Source organism: Eschrichtius robustus, chromosome 1 (assembly GCF_028021215.1).
Source record: "Eschrichtius robustus isolate mEscRob2 chromosome 1, mEscRob2.pri, whole genome shotgun sequence".
NCBI lineage: Eukaryota > Metazoa > Chordata > Mammalia > Artiodactyla > Eschrichtiidae > Eschrichtius > Eschrichtius robustus.
This window is the reverse complement of record NC_090824.1, coordinates 159,644,293-159,663,325: the sequence shown is the minus strand read 5'-3', so window position 1 is coordinate 159,663,325 and position 19,033 is coordinate 159,644,293. Positions and strand designations below refer to the sequence as shown.

General features: G+C 38.3%; 1 protein-coding gene across 1 annotated transcript in view; it reads right to left on the bottom strand.

Annotated features, from left to right (window-relative positions):
- AGBL1 (AGBL carboxypeptidase 1) overlaps nucleotides 1-19,033 on the bottom strand; it is a 779,202-nt gene that overhangs the window by 353,452 nt on the left and 406,717 nt on the right. The window lies entirely within an intron of this gene.

Genomic DNA, 19,033 nt, shown 5'->3' with positions numbered 1-19,033 from the left:
GAGCAGCCAGAGCCCCGGAAGCAGCTGCTCCTTTAACCCCGTCCTGTCTGAGCGAACAACAGATGCCCTCAGGCGACCTACACGCAGAGGCGGGTTCAAATCCAAAGCTGAACCCTGGGAGCTGTGCGAACAAAGAGAAAGGGAAATTTCTTCCAGCAGGCTCAGAAGCAGCGGATTAAAGCTCCACAAACAATTTGATGTACCTGCATCTGTTGAATACCTGAATAGACAACGAATCATCCCAAATTGAGGCGGTGGACTTTGGGAGCAGGATATACGATTTTTCTCCTTTTCCTCTTTTTGTGAGTGTGTATGTGTATGCTTCTGTGTGAGATTTTGTCTGTATAGCTTTGCTGTCACCATTTGTCCTAGGGTTCAGTCCATCCGGTTTTTTTTTTTTTGGTTTTTTTTTTTACTTAAAAAAATTTTTTTTTTCTTAATAAATTTTTTCTTTTTTTAAGATTTTTTTTATATGTATACATTTTTTTTAATCAGTCATCAATTTTATACACATCACTGTATACATATCAATCCCAATTGCACACCACCATCCCCACCCCACCACAGTTTTCCCCCCTTGGTGTCCATACGTTTGTTCTCTACATCTGTGTCTCAATTTCTGCCCTGCAACCCGGTTCATCTGTACCATTTTTCTAGGTTCCACATACATGTGTTAATATGCGATATTTGTTTTTCTCTTTCTGACTTACTTCACTCTGTATGACAGACTCTAGATCCATCCACGTCTCAACAAATGACTCAATTTCATTCCTTTTTATGGCTGAGTAATATTCCGTTGTATATATGTACCACAACTTCTTTATCCATTCATCTGTCAATGGGCATTTAGGTTGCTTCCATGACCTGGCTATTGTAAATAGTGCTGCAATGAACATTGGGGTGCATGTGTCTTTTTGAATTACTGTTTTCTCTGGATATATGCCCAATAGTGGGATTGCTGGGTCATATGGTAATTTTCTTTTTAGATTTTTAAGGAACCTCCATATTGTTCTCCATAGTGGCTGGAAATAAATTTTTTCTTATTTTTTATTGTAAAAATTTAAAAAAAAATTTTTCTTAATAATTTTTTTCTTATTTTTAAAAAATTAAAAAATTTTTTTTCTTAATAACTTTTTTCTTAATTTTTTTCTTATTTTTTATTTTAAAAAAGTAAAAAATTTTTTTCTCTTAATAAATTTTTTCTTAATAATTTTTTTCTTATTTTTTATTTTAAAAAAATTAAGAAAATTTTTTCTTAATAGATTTTTTTCTTACTTTTTTTCTTACTTTTAATTTTAAAAAATTAAAATAATTTTTTTCTTAATAAATTTTTTTGTAATAATTTTTTTCTTATTTTTTATTTTAACAGCTTTATTTTATTTTATCTTACTTTATTGTATTTTATTTTATTTTATCCTCTTTCTTTCTTTCTTTCTTTCTTTCTTTCTTTCTTTCTTTCTTTCTATTTCTTCTCCCTTTTATTCTGAGCCGTGTGGAGGAAGGGTTCTTGGTGCTCCAGCCAGGCATCAGGGCTGTGCCTCTGAGGTGGGAGACCCAACTTCAGGATACTGGTCCACAAGAGACCTCCCATCTCCACGTAATACCAAATGGCGAAAATCTCTCAGAGATCTCCATCTCAACACCAAGACGCAGCTTCACTCAACGACCAGCAAGCTACACTGCTAGACACCCTATGCCAAACAACTAGCAAGACAGGAACACAGCCCCATCCATTAGCAGAGAGGCTGCCTGAAATCATAATAAGGCCACAGACACCCCAAAACACACCACCAGACATGGAAGTGCCCACCAGAAAGACAAGATCCAGCATCATCCACCAGAACACAGGCACTAGTCCCCTCCACCAGGAAGCCTACACAACCCACTGAACCAACCTTAGGCACTGGGGACAGATACCAAAAACAACGGGAACTACGAACCTGCAGCCTGTGAAAAAGAGACCCCAAACACAGTAAAATAAGCAAAATAAGAAGACAGAAAAACACACAGCAGATGAAGGAGCAAGGTAAAATCACACCAAACCTAACAAATGAAGAGGAAATAGGCAGTCTACCTGAAAAAGAATTCAGAATAATGATAGTAAAGATGATCCAAAATCTTGGAAATAGAAGAGACAAAATGCAAGAAACATCTAACAAGGCCCTAGAAGAACTAAAGAGGAACCAAGCAACGATGAAAAACACAATAAATGAAATTAAAAATACTCTAGATGGGATCAATAGCAGAATAACTGAGGCAGAAGAATGGAAAAGTGACCTAGAAGATAAAATAGTGGAAATAACAACTGCAGAGCAGAATAAAGAAAAAAGAATGAAAAGAACTGAGGACAGTCTCAGAGACCTCTGGGACAACATTAAACGCACCAACATTCGAATTATAGGGGTCCCAGAAGAAGAAGAGAAAAGGAAAGGGACTGAGAAAATATTTGAAGAGATTATAGTCGAAAACTTCCTTAATATGGGAAAGGAAATAGTTAATCAAGTCCTGGAAGCACAGAGAGTCCGATACAGGATAAATCCAATGGGAAACACGCCAAGACACATATTAATCAAACTATCAAAAATTAAATATGAAGAAAACATATTAAAAGCAGCACGGGAAAAACAACAAATAACACACAAGGGAATCCCCATAAGGTTAACAGCTGATCTTTCAGCAGAAACTCTGCAAGCCAGAAGGGAGTGGCAGAACATATTTAAAGTCATGAAGGAGAAAAACCTACAACCAAGATTACTCTACCCAGCAAGGATCTCATTCAGATTTGATGGAGAAGTTAAAAACTTTACAGACAAGCAAAAGCTGAGAGAGTTCAGCACAACCAAACCAGCTTTACAACAAATTCTAAAGGAACTTCTCTAGGCAAGAAACACAAGAGAAGGAAAACACCTACAATAACAAACCCAAAACATTTAAGAAAATGGGAATAGGAACATACGTATCGATAATTACCTTAAATGTAAATGGATTAAATGGTCCCACCAAAAGACACAGACTGGCTGAATGGATACAAAAACAAGACCCATATATATGCTGTCTACAAGAGACCCACTTCAGACCTAGGGACACATACAGACTGAAAGTGAGAGGATGTAAAAAGATATTCCATGCAAATGGAAATCAAAAGAAAGCTGGAGTAGCAATTCTCATATCAGACAAAATAGACTTTAAAATAAAGACTATTACAGAAGACAAAGAAGGACATTACATAATGATCAAGGGATCGATTCAAGAAGAAGATATAACAATTGTAAATATTTATGCACCCAACATAGGAGCACCTCAATACATAAGGCAAATACTAACAGCCATAAAAGGGGAAATCGACAGTAACACAATCATAGTAGGGGACTTTAACACCTCACTTTCACCAATGGACAGATCATCCAAAATGAAAATAAATAAGGAAACACAAGCTTTAAATGATACATTAAACAAGATGGACTTAATTGATATTTATAGGGCATTCCACCCAAAAACAACAGAATACACATTTTTCTCAAGTGCTCATGGAACACTCTCCAGGATAGATCATATCTTGGGTCACAAATCAAGCCTTGGTAAATTTAAGAAAATTGAAATCGTATCAAGTATCTTTTCCGACCACAACGCTATGAGACTAGATATCAATTACAGGAAAAGATCTATAAAAAATACAAACACATGGAGGCTACACAATACACTACTTAATAACGAAGTGATCAGTGAAGAAATCAAAGGGGAAATCAAAAAACACCTAGAAACAAATGACGATGGAGACACGACGACCCAAAACCTATGGGACGCAGCAAAAGCAGTTCTAAGAGGGAAGTTTATAGCAATACAAGCCTACCTCAAGAAACAGGAAACATCTCGAATAAACAACCTAACCTTGCACCTAAAGCAATTAGAGAAAGAAGAACAAAAAAAACCCAAAGTTAGCAGAAGGAAAGAAATCATAAAGATCAGATCAGAAATAAATGAAAAAGAAATGAAGGAAACAATAGCAAAGATCAACAAAACTAAAAGCTGGTTCTTTGAGAAGATAAACAAAATTGATAAACCATTAGCCAGACTCATCAACAGAAAAAGGGAGAAAACTCACATCAATAGAATTAGAAATGAAAAAGGAGAAGTAGCAACTGACACTGTAGAAATATAAATGATCATGAGAGATTACTACAAGCAACACTATGCCAATAAAATGGACAACCTGGAAGAAATGGACAAATTCTTAGAAATGCACAACCTGCCGAGACTGAAGAAGGAAGAAATAGAAAATATGAACAGACCAGTCACAAGCACTGAAATTGAAACTGTGATTAAAAATGTTCCAACAAATAAAAGCCCAGGACCAGATGGCTTCACAGGCGAATTCTATCAAACATTTAGAGAAGAGCTAACACCTATCGTTCTCAAACTCTTCTAAAGTATTGCAGAGGGAGGAACACTCCCCAACTCATTCTACGAGGCCACCATCACCCTGATACCAAAACCAGACAAAGATGTCACAAAGAAAGAAAACTACAGGCCAATATCACTGATGAACATAGATGCAAAAATCCTCAACAAAATACTAGCAAACAGAATCCAACAGCACATTAAAGGGATCATACACCATGATCAAGTGGGGTTTATTCCAGGAATGCAAGGATTCTTCAATATACGCAAATCAATCAACGTGATACACCATATTAACAAATTGAAGGAGAAAAACCGTATGATCATCTCAATAGATGCAGAGAAAGCTTTCGACAAAATTCAACACCCATTTATGATAAAAGCCCTGCAGAAAGTAGGCATAGAGGGAACTTTCCTCAACATAATAAAGGCCATATATGACAAACCCACAGCCAACATTGTCCTCAATGGTGAAAAACTGAAACCATTTCCACTAAGATCAGGAACAAGACAAGGTTGCCCACTCTCACCACTATTATTCAACATAGTTTTGGAAGTGTTAGCCACAGCAATCAGAGAAGAAAAAGAAACGAAAGGAATCCAAATCGGAAAAGAAGAAGTAAAGCTTTCACTGTTTGCAGATGACATGATACTATACACAGGGAGTCCTAAAGATGCTATCAGAAAACTACTAGAGCTAATCAATGAATTTGGTAAAGTAGCAGGATACAAAATTAATGCACAGAAATCTCTTGCATTTCTATACACTAATGATGAAAAATCTGAAAGTGAAATTAAGAAAACACTCCCGTTTACCATTGCAACAAAAAGAATAAAATATCTAGGAATAAACCTACCTAAGGAGACAAAAGACCTGTATGCAGAAAATTATAAGACACTGATGAAAGAAATTAAAGATGATACAAATAGATGGAGAGATATACCATGTTCTTGGATTGGAAGAATCAACATTGTGAAAATGACTCTACTTCCCAAAGCAATCTACAGATTCAATGCAATCCCTATCAAACTACCACTTGTATTTTTCACAGAACTAGAACAAAAAATTTCACAATTTGTATGGAAACACAAAAGACCCCGAATAGCCAAAGCAATCTTGAGAACGAAAAATGGAGCTGGGGGAATCAGGCTCCCTGACTTCAGACTATATTACAAAGCTACAGTAATCAAGACAGTTTGGTACTGGCACAAAAACAGAAATATAGATCAATGGAACAGGATAGAAAGCCCAGAGATAAACCCACGCACATATGGTCACCTTATCTTTGATAAAGGAGGCAAGCATATACAGTGGAGAAAAGACAGCCTCTTCAATAAGTGGTGCTGGGAAAATTGGACAGCTACATGTAAAAGTATGAAATTAGAACACTCCCTGACACCATGCACAAAAATAAACTCAAAATGGATTAAAGACCTAAGTGTAAGGCCAGACACTATCAAACTCTTAGAGGAAAACATAGGCAGAACACTCTATGACATAAATCATAGCAAGATCCTTTTTGACCCAGCTCCTAGAGAAATGGAAATAAAAACACAAATAAACAAATGGGACCTAATGAAACTTCAAAGCTTTTGCACAGCAAAGGAAACCATAAACAAGACCAAAAGACAACCCTCAGAATGGGAGAAAATATTTGCAAATGAAGCAACTGACAAAGGATTAATCTCCAAGATTTACAAGCAGCTCATGCAGCTTAATAACAAAAAAATAAACAACCCAATCCAAAAATGGGCAGAAGACCTAAATAGACATTTCTCCAAAGAAGATATACATATTGCCAACAGACACATGAAAGAATGCTCAACATCATTAATCATTAGAGAAATGCAAATCAAAACTACAATGAGATATCATCTCACACCGGTCAGAATGGCTATCATCAAAAAATCTAGAAACAATAAATGCTGGAGAGGGTGTGGAGGAAAGGGAACACTCTTGCACTGTTGGTGGGAATGTAAATTGATACAGCCACTATGGAGAACAGTATGGAGGTTCCTTAAAAAACTACAAATAGAACTACCATATGACCCAGCAATCCCACTACTGGGCATATACCCTGAGAAAACCATAGGTCAAAAAGAGTCATGTACCAAAATGTTCATTGCAGCTCTATTTACAATAGCCAGGTCATGGAAGCAACCTAAATGTCCATCATCGGATGAATGGATAAAGAAGATGTGGGACATATATACAATGGAATATTACTCAGCCATAAAAAGAAATGAAATGGAGGTATTTGTAATGAGGTGGATGGAGTTAGAGTCTGTCATACAGAGTGAAGTAAGTCAGAAAGAGAAAAACAAATACAGTATGCTAACACAAATATATGGAATCTAAGGAAAAAAAAAAAAAAAAAAAGGCCATGAAGAACCTAATTGCAAGAAGGGAATAAAGACACAGACCTACTAGAGAATGGACTTGAGGATATGGGGAGGGGGAGGGGTGAGATGTGACAGGGTGAGAGCGTGTCATGGACATATATACACTACCAAACGTAAAATAGATAGCTAGTGGGAAGCACCCGCATAGCGCATGGAGATCAGCTCTGTGCTTTGTGACTGCCTGGGGGGTGGTGGGATGGGGAGGGTGGGAGGGAGGGTGATGCAAGAGGGAAGAGATATGGGAACATATGTATATGTATAACTGATTCACTTTGTTATAGAGCAGAAACTAACACACCATTGTAAAGCAATTATACTCCAATAAAGATGTTTAAAACAACAACAACAACAAAACAAGCACACAGATAAGGAAGTAAGATGCGGTTTGAAAATTTATGTAACTGCAGATATAAACTAGTAGACTTTCTCTGTCTCAAGTGAGTAAAATTAAAGTTAAAACAACATAAATGATGGTGGGAAAGAGTGTTTAATGACTAGTTAAGTTTGCTAATGTCCTCATCTCATTTGAAAAAGTACAGAGATATTGCATAACTTTAGCTAATTTAAGAAATTTAATTAACTTTAAAGATTTCTTTTTTTTTTTAATTTTTATTTATTTATTTATTTATTTATTTTATTTATGGCTGTGTTGGGTCTTCGTTTCTGTGCGAGGGCCTTCTCCAGTTGTGGCAAGTGGGGGCCACTCTTCATCGCGGTGCGCGGGCCTCTCATCATCGCGGCCTCTCTTGTTACGGAGCACAGGCTCCAGACGCGCAGGCTCAGCAATTGTGGCTCACGGGCCTAGTTGCTCCGCGGCATGTGGGATCTTCCCAGACCAGGGCTCGAACCCGCGTCCCCTGCAGTGGCAGGCAGATTCTCAACCACTGCGCCACCAGGGAAGCCCCTAAAGATTTCTTTTTTAAAAGGCATTCATGCTTTGTAATTCTGAAATATTGGAAATGTTTTATTTCTTGTATGGCAGTTACATGAATGTTAATTTTGTGATAATTTCATTTTTGTTGTGTGCAATTTTCTGTATGTATACAGAACTTCAATATTTTTTAATTAGGAGAAATATACAAACAGAATAAAAATATAATTAGTAGTTTCCAGAGTGGTGAAGGGGAAAAACAAAGGAATATTTTAAAATTGCTAAGCCAACAGAGGTAGGAAATGTGGGATTAAAAAAACAGAAGCAAAGAAAAAATGTTTAATAAATAGCACAAAATAAGACAGAAGGAATTAATCCAAAGTGATCAATGCTCACAATAAATATAAAATTAAGTAATCTACTAAAAGGCAGTACTATATATTGAATTTTCTAAAAACAAGCAACCAAAAAGCCCCCTCTATAAAATCTTTAGAAAATGAACACTTAAAACAAATTACCAGAGAAAAATTAAAAACAAAAATTTAGTGAAAAAAATCACTAAACCTATTTTTATCTGATTTAGCAATACTAATATTGGGGGGGGGAAGAATTTAAGGCAAAAACATTGGACAGGACAAAAGAGTTCCAAGGAAAATTAATACTGTTTTTTTTAAACAAACTTTTTAAAAAATTGTTAGATCAAATAGTAAAAGAGAAAAGAGAAAGTTGGATAAAATTTAAATAGCATGATCAAAAAGCTTCGTATTAAATAATTATGTTCCCAACAGAAAATATGCCCATCTTTATACCATATATTGACTATCTATAAAAATTTGTCAGGGACTATGTCATAAAGAAAACTCAGTAAATATTAAAGAATAACCCCCACAAACTGATTCACTTTGCTATAAAGCAGACACTAACACACCAGTGTAAAGCGGTTATACTCCAATAAAGGTGTTAAAAAAAAAAAAGTATTACCTCCACAGAGTCCAGGTTCCCTGAGCACCATGGAATTGAGTGAGAATGAAATAGAAAAAAACGTCAGCTTAAAATTTACAAAAACAATTATTCCAACAGTGATAACCACCCTTACCACTGTCTGGCACCCAAAAACAGAATCTAATCAGTTCATGGGTTAAAGAAATAATGATGTAAATTTTAAACTATATACAAATATAATAATGCTTATCAAATATCTTTTGTAAAGTTATATTTTAAAAAACAAGGTGAATTAAAATAAAAAGACTTTTGTTGAAATCAAGGGTCAAGGGGGTAGGGGGAGGATGGAATAAGTCCAAAGAAAGAAGATGAATGGAATACGCACAAAAAAAGAAGAAAAAAATAATGAAATAGGTAAAGAAAAATGATCAGCAAACCCAAAATTACATAGGAAAAAATGACTAATAAATTAGACAAATCTCTAACTACTACTACATGAAAAATTATTCATAGCAAAATTATTAATCAAGATGAAGAGAAACACAATATAATCCTTAAAGGAACACTGCACTGAGAAATTCTCACAACCATGAATGTGTGTACCTCTGACAACATCACTTCAAATACAAAAGCATGTACCAAAATGTTCATTGCAGCTCTATTTACAATAGCCAGGACATGGAAGCAACCTAAGTGTCCATCAACAGATGAATGGATAAAGAAGATGTGACACATATATACAATGGAATATTACTCAGCCATAAAAAGAAACGAAATTGAGTTATTTGTAGTGAGGTGGATGGACCTAGAGTCTGTCATACAGAGTCAAGTAAGTCAGAAAGGGAAAAATAAATACCGTATGCTAACACATATATATGGAATGTAAGAAAAAAAAAAAGGTCATGAAGAACCTAGGGGTAAGACGGGAATAAAGACACAGACCTACTAGAGAACGGACTTGAGGATATGGGGAGGGGGAAGGGTAAACTGACAAAGTGAGAGTGGCATGGACATATATACACTACCAAACGTAAAATAGATAGCTAGTGGGAAGCAGCCGCATAGCACAGGGAGATCAGCTCGGTGGTTTGTGACCACCTAGAGGGGTGGGATAGGGAGGGTGGGAGGGAGGGAGACGCAAGAGGGAAGAGATATGGGAACATATGTATATGTATAACTGGTTTATTTTGTTATAAAGCAGAAACTAACACACCATTGTAAAGCAATTATACTCCAATAAAGATGTTAAAAAAAATACAAAAGCAAAAGTACTTAAAAGCAGAAATTGATAGATCTCAATCACAGTGGAGGTATTTTTTAAGCAAACATCTCACAAAAGCTGTAGCTCAACCTGAAAAAAATTATATTTGAGGTGTTTTTTTTTTTTTTAATTTTTAATTTTAGGGTGTTTTTCTGGGCAGGGTGTGTGTGTGTGTGTGTGTGGTTGCTTTTAATTAATAGGGAACTTTAACTAACACTTTCTATAAAAACATTGTAAATTAGCCATGCACAGACATAGAAAAATTAACCAAAGAAAGCAAAGAGAAAACCCTAAAGCAGAAGCAGATAGATAGATAGATATAGACAGACAGATAGATAGATAGATAGACCAACACTAGTTGTAATTTTGGAGAAGGAAGGATGGAAATTAGATTTTGACTGGATACAGGAGGGCTTTAACCTTTATCCACAATATTGCCTTTGTGTAAAAATAAAACCCTGAAGCAAATATGTAAAAGTGCTAAAATTCGTTAAATAGTAACATTAGCTTTAAGTGTGTTCCTTACATCATTTTCTATGCACTACTTATGTTTGAATTTTCTAAAACAAATAAAACAAACACATGAGTAATTGTGGCTTCTACTATATTTACATGAAAGGAGAATTACTGAGACTTATTTTTTAAAAGTGCTCCAGAGTAAAGAACAAAGTATGTATTTTTTAAAAGCAAGGATAGTTCCAAATAAAATAATTAACTGAGTAGGATGATGAGATCCTACAGCAGCAGTCATGCAGTGTGGATGTCTATACTCAGGTAGTTATGACACTACAGTATCTATACACAGTCTCATTGCTGGATCCCATTCAGCTACTTGGGGATATGGTATCAGGGTTCACTGCCTAAGAAGACAAGATGTTACAGAAGCTGAGCAGGGTGTAAGTATTTGGTCCCACCTCTACCAGGACTGTATCCTGATTATCAGAATACCAAACATAAATCCAGTATGTGTTGGGTGAACCATTATTTCTTCATGGTCAATCTTGATGCTTCAGGAGAGGCTCACATCACATTCAGCTCCCAAGGCTGAACACCTGACCTGGGTATAACCAATCAGAGTGTCATGTTCCCTCATACACACCGACTGGTTTATGGATATGCAAACGACTCAGGCTATGTCAATCAAAGCTTTCCCCAGGACTGCTGTTGAAATTGTCAAGGAAGAGGAACCCTATCTGGAAATCATGAGTACCAAAAGTTTATGTGTAGTTGAAGCTTGTGGTGATGATCTTCTACCATCTAGGAAGCATAACTAGGAAAGAGAGAGGGGAGAGGATTAAACAGGGATGAGAGAGGAGAGGAAGTCCAATGTCCCCTTGTATTTTTCTGATAAATGAGCATTGAGTCTCATTTTAACTTAAACTAGTTTCCATGAGTTTTTGTTACGAGTAAAAGGTTCCTGACCCTATTATCCCAGCCACAAGAATCAGACCAAAACTCAAGAATTTTCATGGCTAATGAATGCACTGATGCAGAAGCAGGCTGACATTCCCATGGCGGTGATAGATTTTTCAGGGTCATACCTGTTTAACTTTGTGATCAGTGGCATAGAACTCTGAGACAGCGAGCAGGATGAAAGTGCAGCCTGTGGCAGTGGAACTGGGGTTTTTAATTGTGTGAACTACCTACCCTGCATATTAGACCCACAGTCTCATTCTCACTAGGATAAGCTTAGATCCTCAGCCCAGAACTAAGACACAAACCCTCTAGCACACTACTGTCCTGCAGAACCTATAAAACCAGCATGGAAAAAGCCAGTGGAGGAAGGGAAATGACCATACTCAACAGTTAACTTTCTTTAGGTGTGAATATAAGGGAAAGGACAGAATGACCTATAACATTCTACTTTTTATAGGAAGCATCTTCTAGGAGGAGTGAGATTACCTGAGACCATGAGAGTAACCTTGATGTCCCAGAGGCATGTCAAATGAAATTTGCTTAAAATAAAATCTGTCATTCTTTGTTACAAACATGACCCCTCCCCGAAACTCGTCCTGTATTTACTACACAATGAAGTGGGTAAATTATAATCCCTTTACAGCCAGTACCTAATCTATCTTTGGAAGAAAATACTTGATAAACACTGAGTAAAAGGCGATGTTTCACCACCCTTCACCAGCTGTCCCAGGGTCACAAGGGGCTGGGTGTCAGTAAGCACCAAGGGTTCAGAGAATAAGGAACAAGCGCTCTGCCTGTGTGTGGGAGAGGCCATGGAGGATTATGTGTTTTGCAAGAACCAGTGAAAGGAACAGTTTCACATATGGATAAATATTGTGTAAAAATCCACAGCACTATAGAAGAAAGTGTGTAGACTCAAGAAATCATGAGAACTTAAGCGTCATGAAATCTTGGAAATACTGGGGGACTTTAAAACTTCCACAAGTTAGGAAAGTGGGCTCAAGGCACTTTTCTGATTCTCAAAGAGCTGGAGACTCCACCTGACAAAAGGTTACCCTGCTCTATAAATGATGCCATCATCCTTTGGCATGTTCAATGTGTCCTCTGTTTCGCTCTCTTGCTCACCACTCATATTCTACCCATCTATCTTCTTCCATGTGCCTTCTAAATGTCTCTCGATATCCTTCCCTCAAAGCTCTTTCCTCCCCACAAACTCTTCTTCTTGTAGTCTCCATCTTTGTTTAGTTCTACTCTCTACCCAGCCCCCAAACAGAAAACTCAGTGACTCCTTATATCCTTCTTTCCTATAACCCCTCGTCAGCATGCTGTCTCTAGTCTCCTAAATGTTAGTCCTGCTTCATCTCCACTTCTACCATGCTAGTCCAAGCTTCCACCAACTCTTATCTAGAAATTGCCTTCTTCCAATCTTCTTCATCCTCTCTACAGGGCCACCAAAATGATTTTTCTAAAATACATATTTTATCTTAACCCACACTTGCTTAAAACTCATGGATGCTTTCCCATTGCTTTTATCATAAAGCCCACATTTAGCATGTCATAGATTCTCATCCCATGCCACTCCCCTCTATACTTCACCAGCCAGACCGAACCATTTGCAGTTCCCAGAACACAGTCCTTCACATTTTCTACTTGTGATTCCTTTTGCTGCCCCCTCCTGCCTCTTGGACAGTTTCTACTCCTCTTCACAGGCATGACTTCCTCTGTGAAGTTTCTCCAAATACAGCTCAGCACTTTTCTTCTGTACACTTGCATCGCTCCATGTATGTCTTTGTCTTGACTTGTTTCACTGTGAGTTATAATTCCACTTACACAAATTTCCATGAGCATTTTGAGGACAGGGAATCATCTCTAAGTCTCCATCCCGCAGGCATAAATGGAAATAAAATCCACCTCAAAGGGCTATTGTGAAAACAAAGAAAATTCTTGAATATATGGTATTTGGTCAGGGCCTAGAATATAATATTTTTTGCAAATATTATTTTTCTTCTCTTTTCTGTACTCCTATCTCCCACATATACCCAGAACCTAGCCTAGAGCCTAGAAACTCCTCATTAAATGTTTTCTGAATGATGCCCCCAAAGTTAACTTTATCTAGTGCTTTGTAGTTTACAGAATGCTTTTACTCACATTAGTTGAGTTTATCACCAGTATAAGCATATCCCTTTTCTTCACCGGCCACATCCAATCAACCTCTCTCCCCCTAACAATTATATTTATGACTTCTGGAAACCACCGCCTTTCTCTCTGTCTCTTCTGTCACAGATCTGCTATATCCCTTTCATTGGAAGATGAAAATGTTATCACTTATCTTTAAAACTTGCTCCCTTTGGAGTAGTACCCACACATATTAACCAAAGTGTTTAATCAAATATGCACTATTGTGTCACATCCCTGCCTGAAAGCTTCACTGGCTCCCCAGAGCTCTCTGGGTAAAACTGGGACTTCTTGGCAAGGCTTACAAGGCCCTTCGTGGCCTGGTTCCTAAATGTACCTCCAGCCACATACCCTGTCACGAATGTTCTTTCTGTGATCAAATCCTACCAAATCTCTTAAAGTTTTCCACATAAACAAGGTGGTTTTATGTTCCCCTGCTTTCTCTCATGCTAGGATCTCCATCTAAATAATCCTTCTTTTCTACCTTAGCATGACGACACTAATTCAATCACAGCTCAGGTACCATGTCTCAGAGGAAGTTTTCCTGGACACTCAGACTGAGCAAAATATCCCTATAGAACCCAGACCATATCCCATATGATTCATACCAAATTATATTGAAGCCATCCTCGTATGTATCTGAATCCCCAATACACATTAAACTGGTAAGGAGAGAGGATTATACTGATGTATAACCACAGTGCTAGGCAAAGAGCCTAGAAAGAGTAAATGCTCAATAAAGTGTTGTTAAACTGAATGGAACGGAGTTAAATTCCTTGAGGAGCATGATACTGTGATCACCCAGATTTCATACAAGAGGAAACCGAGGCTCAGAGAAGTTACAGAGTAAATCAACCACAGTCTTGGAGCCTGTAAGTGATGGAGCTGTGCTTAGAACCCAGGTCCTCTTATTCCAAAGTCTGTGCCATTTTATTATAGCAGATACCTCTGAGAAACAGGATATTTCAGTATTCTCTCTATTTGCAGGATTTCACTCTGATCTGGAAGTCACTTAATCAGTTTGCAATCAGTTTCTTTATCTATAATTCAGTGATTAAAAAAAAAAAAAGAAGCCAGTAAGGCTACATGATAGCTGCCAAGATAAAGAGGTAAATTGCAAACTCTCACGTTGGATTTGTTCTAGAATATTGGTGTTGTCATGCAGATAAATGTAAAGCATCTGCCTGTGGAAAAATCCATCGCGATTTATCAAAGTAAAAAAACATCATCCAAATGCAAAAGTTTCCCCACAGCTAGCCAGATAGCTCATGACTTCCCCACCCTGCAAGTGGCAAAATCTTTCAGAGGCTGCAAAAAAACGAAGAGGAACCCTTTGGTGTAACTGAGCAGAGGGTTACAAATGGATTCATCAGAGGAATTTGCTAAAATGCCTACAGGTGTGAGAGGTCCCATATGTTCAGTCTACTCAGTAATCCGCTGGGGAAAAAAATTACGTTCTCAGAGTGAAGGCAGCCTGCACCCACTCCACAGATGATGCAAGGGGGAGAGAGGAGACACCCATAGCTAATTATGTTACTTTCAGCAGAGCTGCATCTGGAGTGAATTCTCAAGTGTAAAGATAACAGAAAGTGTGAGATAAGGAGGGAACTGGGATGGCTTAACGGGATATCACAGCTGCCTTGTGGAACAGTGGGCCCTCAGAAGTGCCTTACACTGAGCTTTTTGAGATTTCACAACAAGCTTGAGTCAAAAACACTGGGTATTCCAGAGTGTCTTTACCCATGTGTTGGCTGAAAAGGATGATTCCACGCTGTTATTTCTTTACTTTCCCATGCTTACTCCCTGATCTTTCTTTTTAAGTATATTACTTAGATCATAGATCAGAAAATACCACCCAACAATCAAGAGTGTTTCCAAAGGTGGATAGAATTTTTCCTACCTTCTCTGACATCTTTCAAAGTGACTTGTGCACCCTGCTATTATTGAAATCTAGACCAGAGGTCAACACACTTTTTCTGCCAAGTCCCAGAGAGTAAATATCCTAGGCCTTGAGGGCCTGATCATCTCTCACACTTCCCACCTCTGTCTGGTAGTGAGAAAGCTGTCAAAGACATGACGTCATGAGTGAGCATGGCTGTGGTTCTGATAAATCTTTATTTACAACAGTGGTCCACAGGCCAGATTTGCCTCACAGGTTGTGGTTGTGACCTAGACCCCAGCGCTAGATAGGAGGTGTTTCTATACAATCCTCCGTGCCATGGCTTCTTCTGGTTAAATTCTCAGCTTCAAATCGGTTGCTTATTTGTATGCTTTCTGGCTCATTCACGGAAGTGCAGAAAAAAGTGACAACTTGCTAACAGTCACAGCAAGAATAATGATATATGTGGAAACACTTCGGAAAATCTTACAAATGTAGGGCGTTACTATTAGCACAAACAGATCCAACCAGATTTCACTGGAGTTCATTCATTCACTGTTCAATCCATAAGCGTTCTTTCTAAGTATATGTCAGAGACCAGGTACTGTGTAAAACCCCAAAGATACAAAGGAAAATAGAAGACCCCTTCTTTTAAAGTGCTTTTGCTCTGGTACAAAAAGCAAACAAGCCAGGACAGTGTAGTGCCATGGGCCAAACAACATAGCCAGAAAATGTTCTAGAATATCCCAGATGCACTTTCTTTTCTTGGCCTCTTTGTCACACACGCATCCTCTTCCCCCTGCCCTGCAGCCTTTCTGCTATTAAGGCTAGTTAGTCCAACAGGCTGATGATCAGTACTCCAGGGAAGGAGAAAACAGAGAAATTGCTCAGCTTTTTAAATCCACAATGAAATGACCGTCTTGAAAGGTAAATTTCAAGCAGAAGAAAACTAACTATAGAAGTTTGGTTATTTTTTCCTGAAATCAAGAACAAATACTTGGAAGATTAACTCTAGAGATGGAAGGATGAATATTTGACATAAGGGAAGTGCTTGCCCTCTCAGTGCTTGGAGAGAAGTTCAAGTAAGATGAATGTTCCCCCATCATTGGAACAGGCCTGACAGAGAAGGGTGGTGAGTTACAGCCTTTGTTTGAAGAAAGGAGGGCATGTATGTGGAGACCAGGGATAAGGGTGGGGAGAGAGAAAAGGAAAGGGGAGGGAAGGAGATACGATGGAAAGTCGAAGAGAGGAAACAACAGGCTGTGCTCTGAATCTTTTATATGCTGTTTGTTGCAGGTAGTATTGAATTGGGGGGCTACGTTTGTGACCCCATAGATCTCATCTTAGGCCTGAATCTGAGTCTTATTTTCCAGCATCACCTTATCATCATGTCCCTCTCAAACTTCAATTGATCTATCATCCTGGCTCAATCCTTGGCTGGATTTACAAGCCTAGAGCTAGGTCAAGTCCTTAATAAGAAGTGAACATCATTTGCAAGCTGGAACTAGACTTCACATTTTGGCTGCAATCTTGGGGGTGGGAGAAAGGGAAGTGCTTTTCAGTTGGGGTGGAGTGCATGATTGCTGGATTACAGTGCAGAATATATATCTTCTGGTGACTTCCCAGCTGCAGACTCCTGGCTGCAATTAGAAACCTATACGTCTAGTCATTTTATCATTTTTATACATTTAGGAGCTCAAGTGTTTGCTCTAGCAGGCTGCAGCTGGCTTGCTGTCAACTCCCAGCTGTTGTTTAGCTGAAACGCCACAGCTAAAATTGTGGGCAAATATGACCGGAAACCAAATTGGGAGCTGAATAAAAATGTTCAGGATTAGTGAACGACGTTTAGTGCTCTCATTCTTTGCTTCGACCAGGTGAAACCCACTCATTTAGAAGAAAGTAGAGGAGGGGAACTTGAAACTCATCCAGAAACTTTTGAGAATCCTTTATATGAAACAGACTGGCTCTGCAAACCAGTGTTCTCTCAATGATTATTCAAGTCCATCATGTGCCATCCCATTAGGCAAGTTTCTGGTTTTTCTCACTTTCCTGGGGTTACCAGTACAGAGACTTAATTCCAAACAAATAAGTTTGGCTGCTTAGAAAAAGAATGCATCCAATATACAACATTTAGGGTAGTGTTGTTGGATGAGTCTTTGGACAACTGCAGGAAAAATCATATTAATCCAGTGGTTAGGTCCTTTACAGATGAGATGGAGGGGCTACCTAAATGCATTAGCCTTGCACTCTGGCATGGGTCTGGGATTCCTCGCTAAATGAGCCTTCATCTCCCTTTAGACTGAAGCCACTTTCCTTTAAAAAAAAAAAAATAAGGGGTCTTTTCTATTCAAATTTTTAGCTTATGTCATTAACAAGGGCTTCTGGGTTTCTAAAAAGTCTTTATGGGACCCATATTCTTCGTCCATCCAGCTTAGTACAAAATGTCCCTGATGAGTCCATAATGTCACATCATTTATTAATTATTATTTCCATCACCATTCTGTTCCCTGGCAATGGTGTCAACTGCACTGTCAGACCACAGGACTGGGACTTCACTTCAGCTGTCCTGGGGCTGAGGAGCAGCTGCCTTTGGAGGAAGGAAGCTCCTTTTTCAAGCAAAGAGCTATAACAGGAAGGGAGATGATTTTAGGTGGAGTAAATGTGTTTCTGGATAAATGTTGCACCTTGTGGCCATCCCCTTGTGACCTGACCTTTCCACTCTTTCATTTCTGATTATAGAATACCCTCTGGTGACAGTTCTAAAAGGTCAGGAAGGACTACAGATCAGAGCAAGAAAGAGCAGGCAGCCCCAAGGGCTAGTAGAGTGGTTAAAACCACAGAGCACAGGGCATCTACAGATCCTGGCCAGTTCCATGAAAGGGGTGTGCACTGTTATTTGAGTCCTATGGGCTGAAATGAAATGAAGATAAACATCTAGCAGGTTATGTGAAGAGAAAATATGGAAAGCTATAAAGGTAGGCTTTCTAGAATTGAGCTGGGAACTCGACCACCCAGTAAAGATGTCAAAGGTCACCAGCATTCAATGTGCAGTATCCAAGTTGAATAAAAAGTACACAAGAAGGAGTAGGGTCAATAGAGACAGGCGGAGCTGAGACCCAAGTACCCACAAGCAGGGAGACATAAGGAGAGAAAAAGAATGTTTGAATTCCAAATGACACATGGAGATGAATTGTATTGACCAATATCTCACTTATAGGAATGAAGTTGAAAACAAATTGTAATAAAGATTCCAAATAATATTAATAATGTATTCTCATAGCCATCCTCAAGTTCTTTACTCATAACAACTATATTCACCATATATTTATCACTTTCATTCGTGCAGCAAACAGTTGCTGCATGCCCACTCTGGGAAACAGACTGTGCTAGGTGCCTGGGTTACAAAGTTGAATGAGACAGAGTTCATGTCTAAGGGTCTCACCATCCTGCCAGTGAGGGGAACATACACATGACCGTAATGAAATGTGAGAGCAGTTATGATGATGTGATTAACAAAGCACAGGTAGTGAATAAGGACTATTACCTAAGTAGGGGATTGAAGAAGTGGAATGGGTTAAGAAAGATGTTAGGAGTCATGTATATCCTGGGCCTAGAAGGGTATGGAAATAGAAGGGAATAAATGGGGAGAAGGCAAACTGGTTAGAAAAAACAGTATAAGCAAAGAAAG